General features: G+C 46.0%; 1 long non-coding RNA gene across 1 annotated transcript; it reads left to right on the top strand.

The window, feature by feature from the left end:
• The first annotated feature begins 987 nt into the window (after positions 1-987).
• On the top strand, positions 988-19,188 carry LOC135056223 (uncharacterized). Its single transcript, XR_010243927.1, has 5 exons — positions 988-1,251; positions 14,072-14,122; positions 17,207-17,337; positions 18,205-18,234; positions 18,489-19,188. It is a non-coding gene; the product is annotated as an uncharacterized LOC135056223 (long non-coding RNA).
• The last annotated feature ends 405 nt before the right edge of the window (positions 19,189-19,593 follow it).

The raw sequence follows: 19,593 nt of genomic DNA on the forward strand, positions 1-19,593 counted from the left end.
CATTGAATGTGCTAGCTCTATATTAATAAACGCTGATATATAAAATATGAAGTGGCATGGACAGACTGCCTTGGGACTTTTAGTTCCATGAAAGAGTGTTATCAGATGCTTTTTCCTGATATAGAACATAGGGCCTGAGTCAGAGATGGATGGAGAAAAGACACTGGGTGTTTGTGCCCAATGTTTTACCTCCGTGTACGCTTTCAAGATGCACTGCGCATGCGTCCTGATGGTTATCGCCGTTGGACACAGATTGGAACTGCATGGAGATCTAAGATCATTCTGGTGAGAGTGTCGGAGGTATGAGGATGTCAGGTTCTGCAGTTCCACCAACACCAGCAGCCAAATACTGTCGGACCTTCTGACAAACCATATGATTGCTCAGAGTCTGATGGTGCAGCCGATGTCGTGGTGTGAGCGTGCACTGTTTGTGCAGTGAGGTCAGTTGCTGGTGAGGCACACTGGCTAGTAGTATCAGAGCCAGAGTTACACACACATATATGATTTGGTGATGAGTTTTGACTATAAAAATTATTAGAATATCACAAAGGTCATATAAATAATACATAGATATTTATAGGTTATAAATATCTTCTTTGTATTCTAAAAATGTTTATACTGAAAACTCTGGAGTATAATGGAGTATGGCCGCACATCAGAAGAGAAGAGAACTGCAGCCGGTAGGCATCTCAATAGACAGTCTGTTGGCTGTAGAATTAGCATAATTTTGCAGTAGCAGCTGCTACTGCTCAGCCTCCACCTCTGAATCTGCCTGGATGGCTGATAACACTGCATGGCGTCATCCATAGCCACACCCCTGCTTTACAATGCCAGTAATCTCACCATTATATAGAAGGGCCACAAAAAGGCACCTGCGCTGTCACCAGGGGCGGAACTCCCGGAGGCAGCGGAGTCTGCTGCCGCCGGGCTCCAGTGCTGTAGGGGGCACCTAGATCCAGCCTCCTCCATTGCACTCTGACCGCAGGGCCTTAACTAGGGTAGTGCGGATGGTGTTCAGACCACATTTGCCCTGTGGGCACACCATCCGCAGGCACCCGCCGATGCGTGCGGTACCACGGTTACGCCACTCTACTGTCCTCCCTCCCACCTCCTCCCCCCAGCCCGTCATCTCAATCTGCAATCTTCCACCAAACCACGCCCCCTTGTGACAATCGTGGAAGTTCTTCCCCGCCACACAGAAACAGGACACCGTGACAGGCAGCTGATCATCCTGGTGTCCACACCGCACAGGTCAGCGAATAGCTCCAGGAGTCTGTCCCATTACCTCCCGTCCTTCCCCCTACCCTCACCCACTCTCTCCCATAGCCGTCTCTACAGAGCTGTGCTGGCTGCACTGTTTATAGGGAGTGTGCTGCCGGAGAGCATCAGCCGCAGTCTGTCTGTGCAGGGGAGGAATAGTGGCTGATCACACTGATCGTGCTTCTCCCACTCTCCCTGGATTTGATCCTTTCTTACTGGTTTTCATAGCGGCACCCCATTCATCAATATATTTTTATATTACATAAGGGGGCGTGGCCTCACGGGCCGTGATTAGGCCACGCCCCCAAAAGTGCCCTGCACACTCTGACAAGTCTTCTCTTGGACCTCTTCTCCCATCCCCCTCCCACTATTCCCATGCTGTCAGCAGCAATACTGACGCTGGCATCATAATGGTGCCCCCAACATGATCCCAACAGAGGTGAGGTAAGTATTATACCTTGCCCCCCTACCCCTTGCCCTCTGGTACTGCAACCTAACCCTATCCGTCCCCCCTTAGTGCTTAAACCTACGCGCCCCCCCAGTAGTGCCTAACACCCCCTCCATGCAGCCTAACCTGGCATATTGTGCAGTGTAAAGGGTTAGGCAGCTCATTTTAGAATAAAAGCAGTGTTAGTTAAACTGATTATTCTATATTACTGTCTTGTAAAAAAAAATCTGTACAAATCAAAGGTTACTCTTATCTGCTGTCTTTAATTCCTCAACTAAATGTAAGACTGTTGCCTAATAAGCGGCTCTACTGTGGTGCAACATGTATAAGGGACTAACGGACAATACTGTGTGGTACAATGTGAGTAACGGAGACACTACTGTGAGGTGTAATGTGACTAACAGACACTACTGTGTGGTGCAATGTGAGTAACGGATGCTACTGTGTGGTGCAGTGTGAGTAACGGACACTACTGTGAGGTGTAATGTGAGTAACGGACACTACTGTGCGGTGTAATGCGAAAAGTGGACGCTACTGTACAGCGTAATGCGAATAATGGCTGCTACTGTGCGGTGTAATGTGAGTAACGGATGCTACCGTGCTGTGTAATTAAAATAATGGACACTGATTTAGTCAGTGATTTAGTGTAGGGTATAGAGGTGTCAGTGATTTAGTGTAGGGTATAGAGAGACGGGGTCAGTGATGTAGTGGTAGGTATAGAAGGGTAAGTTAAAATACTAATCATTTTTTGTGGGGAGGGGGGCACTCAACATTTATCTTGCCTCCGGGCAACTGAGATGAAGTTACGCCACTGGCTGTCACGCCTCCACATCGCCCACCTATGCCGACCTACAGTAGCAACTATGACTATAACAAACATACTAATTCACCTCCTGTTAACCTCTGTGGTGTAAATGTCAGAGATGTCAAGCAGTAGATGATGTCTGTGCAGAACAGGGAGAGAAAGCTGTCTAAATAGAGTGGACACATCTGTTCTTGCAACATTCAAAGCATGCAGTAGTACATTCTACAACATCATCTGTTATGCCTCTAGTCACGCAATGCACATAACTGCAACTCAAACTTTTCAAATAAGGGGTCTAATTCAGACCTGATTGCAGCAACAAATTTGTTAGCAGATGGGCAAAACCATGTGCACTGCAGGGGAGGCAGATACAACATGTGCAGAGGGAGTTAGATTTGGGTGGGTTATATTGTTTCTGTGCAGGGTAAATACTGCCTGCTTTATTTTTACACTGCAATTTAGATTTCAGTTTGAACACACCCCACCCAAATCTAAAGGTGCATACACACTAGGCGTTTTTGCCCAGCGTGTATGCACAGCGATGATCGCTGACATCGCTGGGCTGAAAAGCGCTCAGTGCATACACACTGAGCGCTTTTCCCTGCCGCCCAGCGTTGTCAGCGGGGGTGAGCGGCTTTCCATAACAGGACGCTATGGAAAGCCGCTCACCCCGCCATTCATCTACTGGTAATACCAGTAGATGAATGGAGGCCGCCAACGATGAAGCGGGAGCGCGCATCAGCGCTCACCGCTTGTGCATACACACTGGGTGGCTTTGAGCTGAAAGCAGCTCAACACACCAAAAGTGATCTGCTTTCAGCTCAAAATCGCCCAGTGTATATGGGCCTTAACTCTCTCTGCACATGTTATATCTGCCCCCCTGCAGTGCACATAGGCTGCGATCAGGTCTGAATTAGGCCCAAAGTCCTCTGCATAGAACATAAGGAGAAGAGATGTGAGAGGGTAGATAGAAATAAACCTTAATAGTAAGAACTATGGGTCTGATTCGACATAGAAGATAAAGTAAAAAAAAAAAAAAAATGCAGTTTGCACCTCGGAAAAATCAAGTTGCACAGCAGGTGGCGACGATTTCATTTGTGCAAAGAGGCAGGAGTAATGCAGACAAAAGCAAGTGAAGCAAACCTGGACACACCATGATGCAATGCAAGGGGTGCAAATACATTAATGTCTTTTGCATGCAGGGTAAATACTGGCTGATTCTGCATGTAGCCCACAAATTCTGGACAGCTTTTTTTTGCACTGTTATTTCGATTTGAGTTTTGACACGCACTTCTCACATCACACCTACTGTAAATCCCTCTGCACATCCTTACATCTTCCCCACCTGCTGTGCAACATACTGTACTTGCTGTTTGTTTTTTTCTTTTCTCTAACGTCCTAAGTGGATGCTGGGGACTCCGTAAGGACCATGGGGAATAGCGGCTCCGCAGGAGACTGGGCACATCTAAAGAAAGCTTTAGGACTATCTGGTGTGCACTGGCTCCTCCCCCTATGACCCTCCTCCAAGCCTCAGTTAGATCTCTGTGCCCGAACGAGAAGGGTGCACACTAGGGGCTCTCCTGAGCATCTTAGTGAAAGTTTTAGTTTAGTTTTTTTATTTTCAGTGAGACCTGCTGGCAACAGGCTCACTGCATCGAGGGACTAAGGGGAGAAGAAGCGAACTCACCTGCGTGCAGAGTGGATTGGGCTTCTTAGGCTACTGGACATTAGCTCCAGAGGGACGATCACAGGCCCAGACATGGATGGGTCCCAGAGCCGCGCCGCCGGCCCCCTTACAGAGCCAGAAGACAGAAGAGGTCCGGAAAATCGGCGGCAGAAGACATCCTGTCTTCACCAAGGTAGCGCACAGCACTGCAGCTGTGCGCCATTGCTCCTCAGCACACTTCACACTTCGGTCACTGAGGGTGCAGGGCGCTAGGGGGGGGCGCCCTGAGCAGCAATAAAAACACCTTGGCTGGCGAAAATACATCACATATAGCCCCCAGGGCTATATGGATGAATTTTAACCCCTGCCAGAATCCATAAAAAAGCAGGAGAAAAGTCCGCGAAAAAGGGGCGGAGCCTATCTCCTCAGCACACTGGCGCCATTTTCCCTCACAGCTCAGTTGGAGGGAAGCTCCCCTGGCTCTCCCCTGCAGTCACTACACTACAGAAAGGGTTAAAAAAGAGAGGGGGGCACTAATTAGGCGCAGTATTAACAATACAGCAGCTATAAGGGGAAAAACACTTATATAAGGTTATCCCTGTATATATATAGCGCTTTGGTGTGTGCTGGCAAACTCTCCCTCTGTCTCCCCAAAGGGCTAGTGGGGTCCTGTCCTCTATCAGAGCATTCCCTGTGTGTGTGCTGTATGTCGGTACGTTTGTGTCGACATGTATGAGGAGAAAAATGATGTGGAGACGGAGCAGATTGCCTGTAATAGTGGTCACCCCTTAGGGGGTCGACACCTGAGTGGATGAACTGTTGGAAGGAATTACGTGACAGTGTCAGCTCTATATAAAAGACAGTGGTTGACATGAGACAGCCGGCTACTCAGCTTGTGCCTGTCCAGACGTCTCATAGGCCGTCAGGGGCTCTAAAGCGCCCGTTACCTCAGATGGCAGATATAGACGCCGACACGGATACTGACTCCAGTGTCGACGGTGAAGAGACAAATGTGACTTCCAGTAGGGCCACACGTTACATGATTGAGGCAATGAAAAATGTTTTACACATTTCTGATAATACGAGTACCACCAAAAAGGGGTATTATGTTCGGTGAGGAAAAACTACCTGTAGTTTTCCTGAATCTGAGAAATTAAATGAGGTGTGTGATGATGCGTGGTTGTCCCCCGATAACAACTGATAATTTCTAAAATGTTATTGGCATTATATCCTTTCCCGCCAGAGGTTAGGGTGCGTTGGGAAACACCCCCTAGGGTGGATAAAGCGCTCACACGCTTGTAAGGGCTCTACCCTCTCCTGAGATGGCCGCCCTTAAGGATCCTGCTGATAGAAAGCAGGAGGGTATCCTAAAATGTATTTACACACATACTGGTGTTATACTGCGACCAGCAATCGCCTCAGCCTGGATGTGCAGTGCTGGGTTGGCGTGGACGGATTCCCTGACTGAAAATATTGATACCCTAGATAGGGACAGTATATTTTTGCCTATAGAGCATTTAAAAGATGCATTTCTATATATGCGTGATGCACAGCGGAATATTTGCCGACTGGCATCAAGTCTAAGTGCGTTGTCCATTTCTACCAGTAGAGGGTTATGGACACGTCAGTGGTCAGGTGATGCGTATTCCAAACGGCATTTGGAAGTATTGCCTTAATAAGGGGAGGAGTTATTTGGGGTCGGTCTTTCAGACCTGGTGGCCACGGCAACAGCTGGGAAATCCACGTTTGTACCCCAGGTCGCCTCTCAACATGAGAAGACGCCGTATTATCAGGCGCAGTCTTTTCGTGGACAAGCGGGCAAAATGTTCCTCATTTCTGCCCCGTGACAGAGGGAGAGAAAAAAGGCTGCAGAAATCAGCCAGTTCCCAGGAACAGAAACCCTCTCCCGCCTCTGCCAAGCCCTCAGTATGACGCTGGGGCTTTACAAGCAGAATCAGGCACGGTGGGGGGCCCGTCTCAATGAATTTCAGCGCGCAGTGGGCTCACTCGCAAGTAGACCCCTGGATCCTTCAGGTGATATCTCAGGGGTACAAATTAGAATTCGAGACGTCTCCCCCTCGCCGTTTTCCTAAAGTCGGCTTTACCGATGTCTCCTTCTGACAGGGAGACAGTTTTGGAAGCCATTCACAAGCTGTATTCCCAGCAGGTGATAATCAAGGTACCCCTCCTGCAACAGGGAACGGGGTATTATTCCACACTGTTGTGGTACCGAAGCCGGACGGCTCGGTGAGACCGATTCTAAATCTAAAATCTTTGAACACTTACATACAGAGGTTCAAATTCAAGATTGAGTCACTCAGAGCAGTGATTGCGAACCTGGAAGAAGGGGACTACATGATGTCTCGGGACATCAAGGATGCTTACCTTCATGTCAAAATTTACCCTTCTCACCAAGGGTACCTCAGGTTTATGGTACAGAACTGTCACTATCAGTTCAGACGCTGCCGTATGGATGGTCCACGGCACCCCGGGTCTTTACCAAGGTAATGGCCGAAATGATGATATTCCTTCGAAGGAAGGGAATTTTAGTTATCCCTTACTTGGACGATTCCCTGATAAGGGTAAGATCCAGGGAACAGTTGGAGGTCGGTGTAGCACTATCTCAGGTAGTGTTGCGGCAGCACGATTGGATTCTCAATATTCCAAAATCGCAGCTGGTTCCGACGACTTGTCTTCTGTTCCTAGGGATGATCCTGGACACAGTCCAGAAAAAGGTGTTTCTCCCGGAGGGGAAAGACAGGGAGTTATCCGAGCTAGTCAGGAACCTCCTAAAACCGAGCCAAGTCTCAGTGCATCAATGCACAAGGGTTCTGGGTAAAATGGTGGCTTCCTACGAAGCAATCCCATTCGGCAGATTCCACGCAAGAACTTTCCAGTGGGACCTGCTGGACAAATGGTCCGGGTCGCATCTTCAGATGCATCAGCGGATAACCCTGTCACCAAGGACAAGGGTGTCCCTCCTGTGGTGGTTGCAGAGTGCTCATCTTCTAGAGGGCCGCAGATTCGGCATTCAGGACTGGGTCCTGGTGACCACGGATGCCAGCCTGCGAGGCTGGGGAGCAGTCACACAGGGAAGGAATATCCAGGGCTTATGGTCAAGCCTGGAGACATCACTTCACATAAATATCCTGAAGCTAAGGGCCATTTACAATGCTCTAAGCTTAGCAAGACCTCTGCTTCAAGGTCAGCCGGTGTTGATCCAGTCGGACAACATCACGGCAGTCACCCACGTAAACAGACAGGGTGGCACAAGAAGCAGGAGGGCAATGGCAGAAGCTGCAAGGATTCTTCGCTGGGCGGAAAATCATGTGATAGCACTGTCAGCAGTATTCATTCCGGGAGTGGACAACTGGGAAGCAGACTTCCTCAGCACGACCTCCACCCGGGAGAGTGGGGACTTCACCCAGAAGTCTTCCACATGATTATATACCGTTGGGAAAAACTCGACAGGTATTGCGCCAGGTCAAGGGACCCTCAGGCAATAGCTGTAGACGCTCTGGTAACACCGTGGGTGTACCAGTCAGTGTATGTGTTCCCTCCTCTGCCTCTCATACCCAAGGTACTGAGATTGATAAGATGGAGAGGAGTAAGCACTATATTCGTGGCTCCGGATTGGCCAAGAAGGACTTGGTAACCGGAACTTCAAGAGATGCTCACGGAGGATCCTTGGCCTCTACCTCTAAGAAGGGACCTGCTCCAACAAGGACCCTGTCTGTTCCAAGACTTACCGCGGCTGCGTTTGACGGCATGGCGGTTGAACGCCGGATCCTGAAGGAAAAAAGGCATTCCGGATGAAGTCATCCCTATCCTGATCAAAGCCAGGAAGGATGTAACCGCAAAACATTATCACCGCATTTGGCGAAAATATGTTGCGTGGTGCGAGGCCAGTAAGGCCCGACGGAGGAAATTCAACTGGGTCGATTCCTACATTTCCTGCAAACAGGAGTGTCTATGGGCCTGAAATTGGGGTCCATTAAGGTTCAAATTTCGGCCCTGTCAATTTTCTTCCAAAAAGAACTAGCTTCAGTCCCTGAAGTTCAGACGTTTGTAAAAGGGGTACTGCATATACAGCCTCCTTTTGTGCCTCCAGTGGCACTTTGGGATCTCAATGTAGTTTTTTGGGTTCCAAAAGTCACATTGGTTTGAACCACTTAAATCTGTGGAGTTAAAATATCTCACATGGAAAGTGGTCATGCTGTTGGCCCTGGCCTGGGCCAGGCGCGTGTCAGAATTGGCGGCTTTATCCTGTAAAAGCCCTTATCTGATTTTCCATTCGGACAGGGCGGAATTGAGGACTCGTCCTCAGTTTCTCCCAAAGGTGGTTTCAGCGTTTCACCTGAACCAACCTATTGTGGTGCCTGCGGCTACTAGGGACTTGGAGGACTCCAAGTTGCTAAACGTTGTCAGGGCCCTGAAAATATATGTTTCCAGGACGGCTGGAGTCAGAAAATCTGACTCGCTGTTTATCCTGTATGCACCCAACAAGCTGGGTGCTCCTGCTTCTAAGCAGACTATTGCTCGTTGGATTTGTAGTACAATTCAGCTTGCACATTCTGTGGCAGGCCTGCCACAGCCAAAAATCTGTAAATGCCCACTCCACAAGGAAGGTGGGCTCATCTTGGGCGGCTGCCCGAGGGGTCTCGGCTTTACAACTTTGCCGAGCAGCTACTTGGTCAGGAGCAAATACGTTTGTAAAATTCTACAAAATTGATACCCTGGCTGAGGAGGACCTGGAGTTCTCTCAATTGGTGCTGCAGAGTCATCCGCACTCTCCCGCCCGTTTGGGAGCTTTGGTATAATCCCCATGGTCCTTACGGAGTCCCCAGCATCCACTTAGGACGTTAGAGAAAATAAGAATTTACTTACCGATAATTCTATTTCTCGTAGTCCGTAGTGGATGCTGGGCGCCCATCCCAAGTGCGGATTGTCTGCAATACTGGTACATAGTTATTGTTACCAAAAAATCGGGTTATTGCTGTAGTGAGACATCTTTTCTAGAGGCTCCTCTGTTATCATGCTGTTAACTGGGTTCAGATCACAAGTTGTACAGTGTGATTGGTGTGGCTGGTATGAGTCTTACCCGGGATTCAAAATCCTTCCTTATTGTGTACGCTCGTCCGGGCACAGTATCCTAACTGAGGCTTGGAGGAGGGTCATAGGAGGAGGAGCCAGTGCACACCAGATAGTCCTAAAGCTTTCTTTAGATGTGCCCAGTCTCCTGCGGAGCCGCTATTCCCCATGGTCCTTACGGAGTCCCCAGCATCCACTACGGACTACGAGAAATAGAATTATCGGTAAGTAAATTCTTATTTACTCCCACCCCAGAATCAGATCCATTGTAACCACCCAATTATACAAGTAATAATAACAGCAAAAGAAATTTCCTGGCGGTTTATCCATACATGCCGACTTTTTGGTTTCTCCCTCTGGGAGGGAGCAGTCAGGTAGGCTCATCTGGGGGCAGTGTTCTGCAAAAGGGAGTGATCCATGGGCATGGCAATGCGATCACATTATCAGGGCCCCGCCCCTGACTATGCAATGCGTACATTACTGGCACTCGGTGGCACAGCGATGATGATGCAATTCACTGCAAATTGTGTCGCCATCCCACCCACTTTTCACCTTGGTAGGTGTGGGGATCCAATTAACTTACCAGTATATTTTGGGATTGTGGGAGGAAATCGGAGTACCCCGGAGGAAACCCACGCAAGTACAGGGAGAATATACAAACGCCACACAGTTAGGGCCATGGTGGGAATCGAAACCCATGACCTCAATGCTTTGAGCCCCAACTACAAGGTTGGGTTTAATATACATTACAAAAATCCAGGAACATTGAATTAGTCAAATCCACTGATGAAAAAGGGTTACAGAAAATACAGCTACAGTATCCCCAACATAAAAAAAAACAAAAAACATTTTTAACATTATTTTCAATTTTAATTCCCATTTCCTTCCTTCCTCTTGAAACTAAAACTGTACAACATTAAAGCTCATAGGGCCTGATTCAGGAGTGGATGCTTACTGTTAATTTATGCTGATGGGCTGTCTACTAAAACGCAGACCGGATGCAGCTCTAATCCACTGCGGTGCGCCAGTAGTCGCACCATCGAGCAGACATAAGCCACACCTGTGGTTGATCAGGTTGTCTGAAGGTTCATGGCCACCAGTACCAGTGGAACTGGTCAATGCGGTCCATGACACCACCAAGCTCCTGATCCTCCGCCTCCGGCTGACAAGAGCCACCCCTAGTAACTACCCAGGAATGCATGGATCTTAGATTTGCGTCCCCAGCAGTAACCATCAGGATGTATGCGCAGTGCATCTCGGATGCATGCGTCCACCTCTGCATCAGGCCCAGAGAGAGCTGATAACTCAGACTCAGTGCTCATCAGCCGACTCCGATGCTAATCATGGCTCCGTCTGCGACTCAAAGTAAATGGGAGCGTCTCTTTGTGCTCGCCGGCGATGCAGCCACGCTCATGTATAAACATACATGTTAAGATGTATGTAATATATGTGCTGGCTAGTTTTATCCCGGGACGGCAGTCTGTGTTTGACAGCTGCTGTGCGCACCTGTGATTTGGCATCACTCTCCTTCTAATCCCGCCCCCAAACTCCCATTGGCTAGGTTTCACAGGAGTCTGGGTGTGGGCTTTGAAGGACAGTGAAACTAAATGCTGAATCCTGGGAGCGACGGCTGCGGTAGACACAGCACTGCTCCTCCCCAGGGACTTGCAGCCAGCATATATATTACATACATCTCTGCATGTATGTTGGTATGTACTACCGGCTCCCCACGCCACTGGTATATCCATGACATGATATCAAACAACCTGTTGACATATTCCCTGTAACTGACAGAGTGGCATGTTTCCTTTAGATCTTCATACCTTTACTGTACACGCTGGAGAGCACTAACATTATACAGTACTCTCCTCATAATACAGATACATCAGAACACATACTGTACCGCCCATATTACTGCTGATCACACATAAGAGGAAACATAAGGGTTTATTTACCAAGCAAGCTGCCTCTTCTGTCATGTTTAAGTCCAAAATGTAAAAGGATAATGCTTTGACCATTAAATGCAGTACCTTTTTACATTTTATGCTGAAACATGACAGGAAGAGACAACTTTTACAAGCCACCGCTTAATAAACCCTGTAGAACGTTTTGTCTCCTGTACAGATCAGAATATCAACCTTTACCTTGTAAAATGCACTCAGGAGGAGACAACTCTATTATGAAAACTGGCGCAGACTAATAAAGATGTTGTAATCATAGTGTGAGCCATGCTTTCAATGAATCTAGAAGCATTTGCACAAATTGGAATCACCCTCTTAAATCATGGACTTGCCCCTGGTACCCCACTGACGTGACAGATACATACAGACATCACTTTATTCTGCTGAACTGAAGTGTTTCAACCAAGTTATACAATTCACATCTCAACAAACAAACTGTGCTTCAACCTATATGGTCACACATTTCCACATTTCAAGAACAAAGTAAAATAGAAATTTCATCTCAATCTAAAATCATCTCTAACAAGTTTCTAAAAGTCATACTTAAAACAAAAGATGAACTGTCAGTTAAACATGACTTCTATCTGAAAGACTTAATTATAGAATGTTAATAATATGTGTTTACATACTGCATGGTATACGTCCCTAAATTATATCTAACATTGTAAGAATCTGTGTAACAGGTTTAGTTTTCTGCAGAGGTTATTAAGCTGCTTGCTGTAACTCCTGTACAGTGGGGTGTCCAAAGAGAGCCACATAATAAAGCTAACAGTATGGAAAAGATTCCGTTAATTGGAGCTCAGAGAAGAAATCTATCTCTTTAAGGTCATACCTGTTGGCACCTTTGTGACTGCAACTTGTCCTTCTTTACACCTTCTGCGATTTTGCTGTTGTCCTTCAGGCTTTCTCCAGCTCAGACAGTTATATTCCTCGCCCACTTTCTATTTCTTTATTTCTCCACCCTTTCTTGTTTGAAATCCAGCCCTTTGGTCTCACTGAGTAGACTACTGATAACTAGCAGAACACACTGATTCATGTAGTCATTCATGCTGTATACGTAACCTATGTTATAAATTTGAACAACCAGAACTTTAGAGCAATTTTAATTATTAGTATTATTATCCAGTATTTAAAAAGCACCAGGATTTTGTGGCTGTTACTGCATGCAGGAAAGTTGGATCCTCACGGACATTATGACTTAGGGGGTCATTCAGACCTGAATGCAGCCACGCGTCTGTATGCAGCGGCTGCATTCATGTGGTCTGCAGACGTCCTTCCAGGATTGACAGCGGCAGCAGTCGGGGGAAGGGGGTGGGGGGTGTCGATGCAGCGTTTTGGGGGCAGAGTGAGCCGGACGGGGGAGTGCCGGGAGCATTTCAGGGGTTGACCCCTGCCAGGCTGCGCTGGTAGGGGTCAAGCTTAATTCAATGCATCTGCAATGTAATTGCGGACCCATCGAAAGGTGGCACCACACATGCTGGGCAGCCTTACCCTGTGCTGGGCAGCCTCCAGCATGTGAGGAGATGGATGAAGATCTTGCTGCGTATGCAGCAATCTGCATCCATCTCAGATTAAGGTCCTTGCTGTCAGGCGGTCCAACGCCATTTTTATAGTCGGAGCAACTTCGTGGTACGTCATGCATCTACCCTGAAAACGCTCCCAGCACGCACCTGTTCGGTTCGCCATGCCCCGTCTCCACCCCGCGAACGCCCGCCACTGCCAGTCACATTGCGACTGCATCCTTCGATGATGCGGCTGAAATGTGTAATGCTGTACAGGCACAATGCAGCTGCTGCGCATGGTTACTTTTGCACAGTTGTGGGTAAAAATATGGATTTGTAGGCCAATATGTCAGCTGCATTTGCATCAGCTGATGGGTGTTGTTGGGGATCAGAAGATTCCCTTGCTATATCCAGTATAAATGCACAAGTGGACGATGTTTTGCACTATATTGCACAAATTAGATCTCCAGATTGCATTATGCAGTATAGGGAGCTGGCTCATAGCCACTTCCTCCCAGCAAAATAACTTTTATCCCAGACTCGCCAATAAACATGTATTAAAAAATTAATTTGTCTCTCAGTTCCTCGTTGTTTCTCGATACTGTCACCACTAAAATACTTACAGAATAGCAGTTTACACCGCTTACTGGGTAGTTACCAGCTTTATAGGGTGCAGGCATGGTGTTGTTTGGACCCCAAATATGAATCTCTAAATCCAGCGATAGGGCTCATACACCCTAGCTAACACCATTATATGTGACTTGTGCTGTTAATATAATGATCATTGACCTCTGTGCAGGGGTACATCTAGGGGTCAGGCCACCCCTAGGCACGACTTTATTGGTCATCCCCCATCATGTCACTGCCCCCTTCATGATGTGGCCTCCTGTCTGCCAAAGCAGCACTAACCTCAGAATCACCTGGCCTCATTGAATGAGAGCCTAGCAGGGTAATATTTCCCACCTTAGAATGCACTCCATTTACTACAACTGTCTATGTCCTGTCATGCAACCAGGTTCTTATCCATTCCACTGTTTCATAATCCAATTGCACGCTTTTGAGTTAATTTAGCAGTCTGCGATGTGGGACCATGTCAAATGCTTTACTAAAGTCTAGATACAGTATGTTACCTTAATTGTGGCCCCTTCCTCTCTCTTTCTGCAGTGAATACTGAGCAAAAATAATTATTTAGATGATCTGCTATTGCCTTGTCTCCCTCTACCAAGCCTTCACTGTCTTAAGTCTTATTATTTCTCCATTTGATTTTCTCCTTTCACCTATATACTTGAAAAAAAGTTTTGCCTTCTTTATCAACTGACTGGGCCATTTTCTCCTCAGCTTCTGCCTTTGAACGCCTGATCACCTTCTTAGCCTCCTCAGTCTGGCAAGGTACACCTCTTTGTCATTATTATTTTGAGTCTGTTTATATTTCCTAAAACCCATCTTTTTTGCTTTCACACTAGTTGATACCTCTTTGGTATACCCCACTGGCTTCCTTTTCCAGGTGCTTTTTCTTTTCTTTTTTTAAATTGTAAAATGTTATTACAGGAAAAATATGATGCAGATAAACAAGTTACAATGAACAGAAGGCAAAGGGGCAATAACAATTTGAGACAAATGCATTGATAATACATAAAACACAACCGAGATGTTAGAAACACAGTTGGTAGAAGCTACTAGAAGGAGATTTTGTAAAGAGAAAAAAGATTGGAGAGGGCAAGGCGGCATGCCTTTGATTCAGAGCCGCTGTGATGCAGCCAAGTGTATGAAAAAGGAAGAGGTGAAGGACCTAAAGTGCACAAGGCCAATCTTACATAGGAAGGTTGAGAAATACAGGGAGAGAACATATCTAATGTGGGGAAAGTAGCAAAGAGGAAAGAAAAAAAGAAAGAAAGAAAAAAACAACAACAAGCAACCAACTGGTGAGAGAGGGGAAAAGGGTAGAGGAAGAATGAAATGGAAAAATTGTTTAGCCAGGTGTGAGAATAAAGTGAATAAAGCTGGGTACACGCTAGATGACACATCAAAATTACCAATTGTTACAAAAAATGTGTTTTATTGTCCAGTGTTAATCCACTAGATTGTTAGCAATGCACACTCCCACAGGTCGCTAGTGACATCCCGAGTCAGCTGTATATGCAGCTCAATCTGGGTATGTCGCTAGGGATGCCATGGTACTGCATGGCAGCATGGCCTCCCTCCGCAGCTCCGTCAGTATGTATGCACTTGCTGATGTCGGCACCCCACCGGGTCCCGTCGCTAGCGAGCACGCCGGATACACATATCGTTTAGTGTGTACCCGACATGAGTGTAGGGGAGAAATGAAAAAGTAGAGTGAAAGAAGTATGCACATTCACAAAAGTCCATGAAGGGTCGCGTTATAGAACGTCTACCAAGGAGACCAAACTGCATGGAACCACTGTGTTGTCCTGGAGACCGGTAATATATTTCATTTTAGAAACAAACCAAACTCTGTTCAACAGCTCTGGACGCGATGGAGAATCAGGCTGTTTTCAAGATTTGGCTAATTGGAACTGGGCCGCATTAGCTATGTGGAGAATCAATTTGTTAGTAGATTTAGGCGACTGGTAGACTGGGACACAGGAGCAGATTAGCCGAAGTGAGAGAGATATTGAGGCCTGTCAATGAGCTAATAAGTAATTGGACCATAGTCAAAAAAGGAGTAATACGAGGGCAAGACCTCCAAATTTAAAAAAAAAAGTGCTGACTTGTCCGCATCCACACCAGCATTGGTCAGACACAATAGGATAGATCTGATGAAGTCGCTCAGGGAAAAGGTACCACTGAGTGTATATCTTGTGCGCATTCTCGTGAGAGACACGCTAATAGAGCATTTGAAACTGATGATCTTATCCTGAGCCACAAGTCTTTTCCCAAAGGGGAGCCAAGCTTCCATTCCCATGCTAATTCATGGGCAGCTAAAATCGGGGAGTCCAGAACCAAACAGAATGATAGAGGTAAGAAACGGTGCCCTCTCCTAAGGACGGTACATACAGAGTGGTTCTAGCAACTTGGGATTGTGGAGTATGCGAGCAGAGGGAAGAGAGGAACTGGCAAACTTAGAGGTACTGTTAAAAGTGGGAGTGAGGCAACTGCGCTCTGGCCTGAATTTCCATGAAGAATTGTGGAGCAAACCTGCCTAAGATACTGTATGATGAAACTGGGTAACAGCCTTTCACTGGCTTTATGGGAATCAGTGACAAAGATCATATGACATGCTTGCCACAAAGAAAGTCACGATTTATCCATAGCAGACTTAGGGGTCTATTCATGAAGCAGTGAAAAGGGTGGAAAAGTGAGCCAGTGGAGAAGTTGCCCATGGCAACCAATCAGCATTGCAGTAACATTTATAATTTGCATACTATACAATTGTACGGAGCAGCTGATTGATTGGGCAACTTCTCCACAGGCTCATTTCTCCATTCTTTTCAATGCTTCATGAATAGACCCCCTTAAATACACTTGCAGCATGCAGGGCTACACGGCATTGAGCAGACATACTGTAGGAGGTTACCCTACGTGTTTTGTTGTATAGACTTCATAGTGTGCAAAATCTGGCCATAAAACAGGAGAAACTGTATCCTTTGGAAACATATTATTTATATTGTTAGAGAATAGTGACATCATCGCAACAGTGGTAAGAATATTGGGGATCATTCAGAATTGATCGCTCGCTGCCGATTTTCGCAGCACAGCGATCAGGTGAAAAAACGGCATTTATGCGCATGCGTATGGGCCGCAATGCGCACACGCGTCGTACGGGTACAAATCCCTTTGTGGTTGTTCACAGGTTCTAGCGAAGTTTTTCTTTGCACTGACGGCCGCAAGAAGATTGACAGAAAGGGGGTGTTTCTGGGTGCCAACTGACCGTTTTCAGGGAGTGTTTGTAAAAACGCAGGTGTGTCTGAAAAAACGCAGGTGAGGCTGGGCGTTCGCTGGGCGGGTGTATGACGTCAAATCCGGACACAAATAGGCTGAAGTGATCGCAAGCGCTGAGTAGGTTCAGAGCTACTCTGAAACTGCACAAACTGTTTTTGCAGAGCTCGGCTGCACATGCGTTCGCACTTCTGTTAAGCTAAATACACTCCCCAGTGGGCGGTGGCATAGCGTTTGCACGACTGCTAAAACTAGCTAGCAAGCTATCAACTCGGAATGACCCCCATTGTTGTAACTCACTGACTGCTAACATCATAACATTCTGCAATTGCTAATACATCCCACTTCCAAAAATAGAAAGAACAGGAAGAGCTTGCCAGGAGTGGCCTCAATTAAAAAAATAATAACAGCTGTTTATTCTTTTCTTGTTTCTACTGATCCTTGTAAAAAGCAAATTAGGTCTCCTTTAGTATGATAACTCTTCAAACCTGATACTGAAATATAAATACTTGTATTATTATGTCATGTAACGGTATAATAAAGATACTGCAGTTAACCTGTTGGACATTTCCACAGTAATGAGCCAGTGTTACATATGGCAGGAATAATGAGTACAGACAGTCATGGCCTGAGTGAATGCTTAGAAAGGTGTTTATCATCAGATCACAGCACAACTCCTGAACTCCAACGCTCTAAATCACTCACAGGTAATTTCTTCAAGATGAGAGCAGGAATTAAACCAACTGCAAGGGGTAGGAAGGGGTTTCAAGAAATCCTCAGGGACTGTGCTCTTAGTGTTCTGGAAACCATTCCTTTATAATGTGGGGGGGGAAAACGTAACAATGTTAACTAACTATATAGTTGCCAGGAAGCAGAGGTAATGTGTCTGGCAGTGAAACCGATAATTTTATGCATTCGTACAAATGTGATTTTATCACCCTTTCTAACAACCCCTTAAGAGAGGAAGGGGTCCGTGTGCAGCCTCCATCTGGGCTTCATCCTCTCTAGCAGTCAGCGCAGTCGTTTCTGAGCACTAGGGTCACTAGGAGACCCTAGCGCTGTGCCAGGAATGAGCGTGCATGCACAGAAGTCAAGGACATGCGCATTCATGAAACACTAAGAATGTCCGCCATGCCATTTTCCTAGTGACTTGTGCAGCACTGCTGCCTTTGCCGCTGGACTCCGGAGGAGTAAGTATTCAAGAAATGGGTGCAGGGCGTGCAGTGTGGGCCCTTCTAGACACAGGGGTCCGTGTGCACCGCACACCTTGCACCCATTATAGATCTGCCACTGTATACAGTATATACATAGCAATACATTTTCTCATGCACCCCATTTCCAGCCTATGTACTGTACTGTAAGCCATTTTGTATCAGTCAATTCCCCCCGGTGTCCACTAATTGCTATGCTTGAGGGATGCTTTGTCTCTTTATGATTATAGACTCAACCCATAAAAAAAGCTTATGTTTACAGTCTGTTCGATATCTGCTTCTTCAAATTCACAGTATAACCAATGTTATTTGAACGAGGGAGTATGTTCTCTATGAAAACTGTTCTTTTTTTCTGATTCACAGGAAGAAACTAATAGAAAGCCAATTGTTAGGGTAATATCAATTTATAATACAATTGGACATATTGTAATTGATGTGTGTGATATTTTGATATGGATATCTTGTATGGTGTTAAATAAACTGATGTTCTCTGTATTGTGACATTGATCACTTGTAGTGAATTATTGTGTTGTTTTTTATGGTAGAATATTCTCTATGTTATTTTTATGAGTGTTGTTTAATTGGCAATATTTGAAACAATGTATTTCCTCCAATTTAACCAGTAATTATCCTACCTTCTTCCACAGACAGAAATCCCCAATACGTGACCTGTTGTGGGTACTTGAGGGTTTTAGATGAGAACCATTGTACTAAAGAACTGAATGAGAATTAGTCTTCTGTAAAACAGAAATTGTATAAGAAATAAGAATAGATCTTCAACTATCTGACCACAACCAGTAAATGAAGTGACTTGTGGTTAATCAAAGATACAGTGTGTTTCAGAAAAGGAATATCGACAAGCAAAATGGTTTGTATGCAGGACAGCCCTATAATTATGGAATACTATAAAAGGTGAATTGAACAGGATAAAGCACACAGCTCAGAAACTCTCCTTGCACAGGTAATAGCCGAAAAGAAAACTGTGTACCACTTAAGAAATTTAAGTTTAACATTGAAAGACTAAATGATGTTCGCTTCAGAGCTGTTAAGAACAAATTAAAATCTGAAGGTACTTTACGAGACGTATAGCACACCAGCCTGAAACTAACAATTATACATTCAGAAGTGAGGCAATTTGGTGTGCAGTGCGTGAGGAGCCTAATATAAGGGTCCCACAGCGTGCTCTCCCTCTTAACTACACCCCTGTACCAGTGTCTGGCAGTCCTGCAGCAACGCTAAGAGTGCAGAAAATGGCCCCAGGAAGCCGCTGGTCCCGCTCTGAGGAAGCTCCGCCCCCTGTAATGGCGCTGGAGCTATACATATACTTATACTAAATAAAATAAACAAGAGAGGATATAACTTGCGCCTATGGAGCAGCTTTGTACTAAAACTCTTGGATACACCACATCCAATTCTATATTCACAACAACACAATTTTTGAGTAGTCCACAAGCGCTACCACATTACAGACTATTTTATATATATGTGTGTAAGAATCCTTTCAAGGATCTGAGTCCTCAACATCTAGGGTGAGCTTTTTTTTTTTTTTTTTTTTTTTCCGTGGTTCGCACCTCCGGACTGACCTCCTGTCAATGGGGGATGTTCCTCAAAAGGTTTCTTTTAGGCCCTTCTGACACGTCTGGTCCCTGGGATCTCACCCCTCCTAGATAAAGGACGCTCACCTTATGTATATGCCCTATGTGCCTTGAAAGGTTTCTTTCCTTCAATTCGTTTCTCTCAAAGAACACTCTG

The sequence above is a fragment of the Pseudophryne corroboree genome, chromosome 3 (assembly GCF_028390025.1).
Source record: "Pseudophryne corroboree isolate aPseCor3 chromosome 3, aPseCor3.hap2, whole genome shotgun sequence".
NCBI lineage: Eukaryota > Metazoa > Chordata > Amphibia > Anura > Myobatrachidae > Pseudophryne > Pseudophryne corroboree.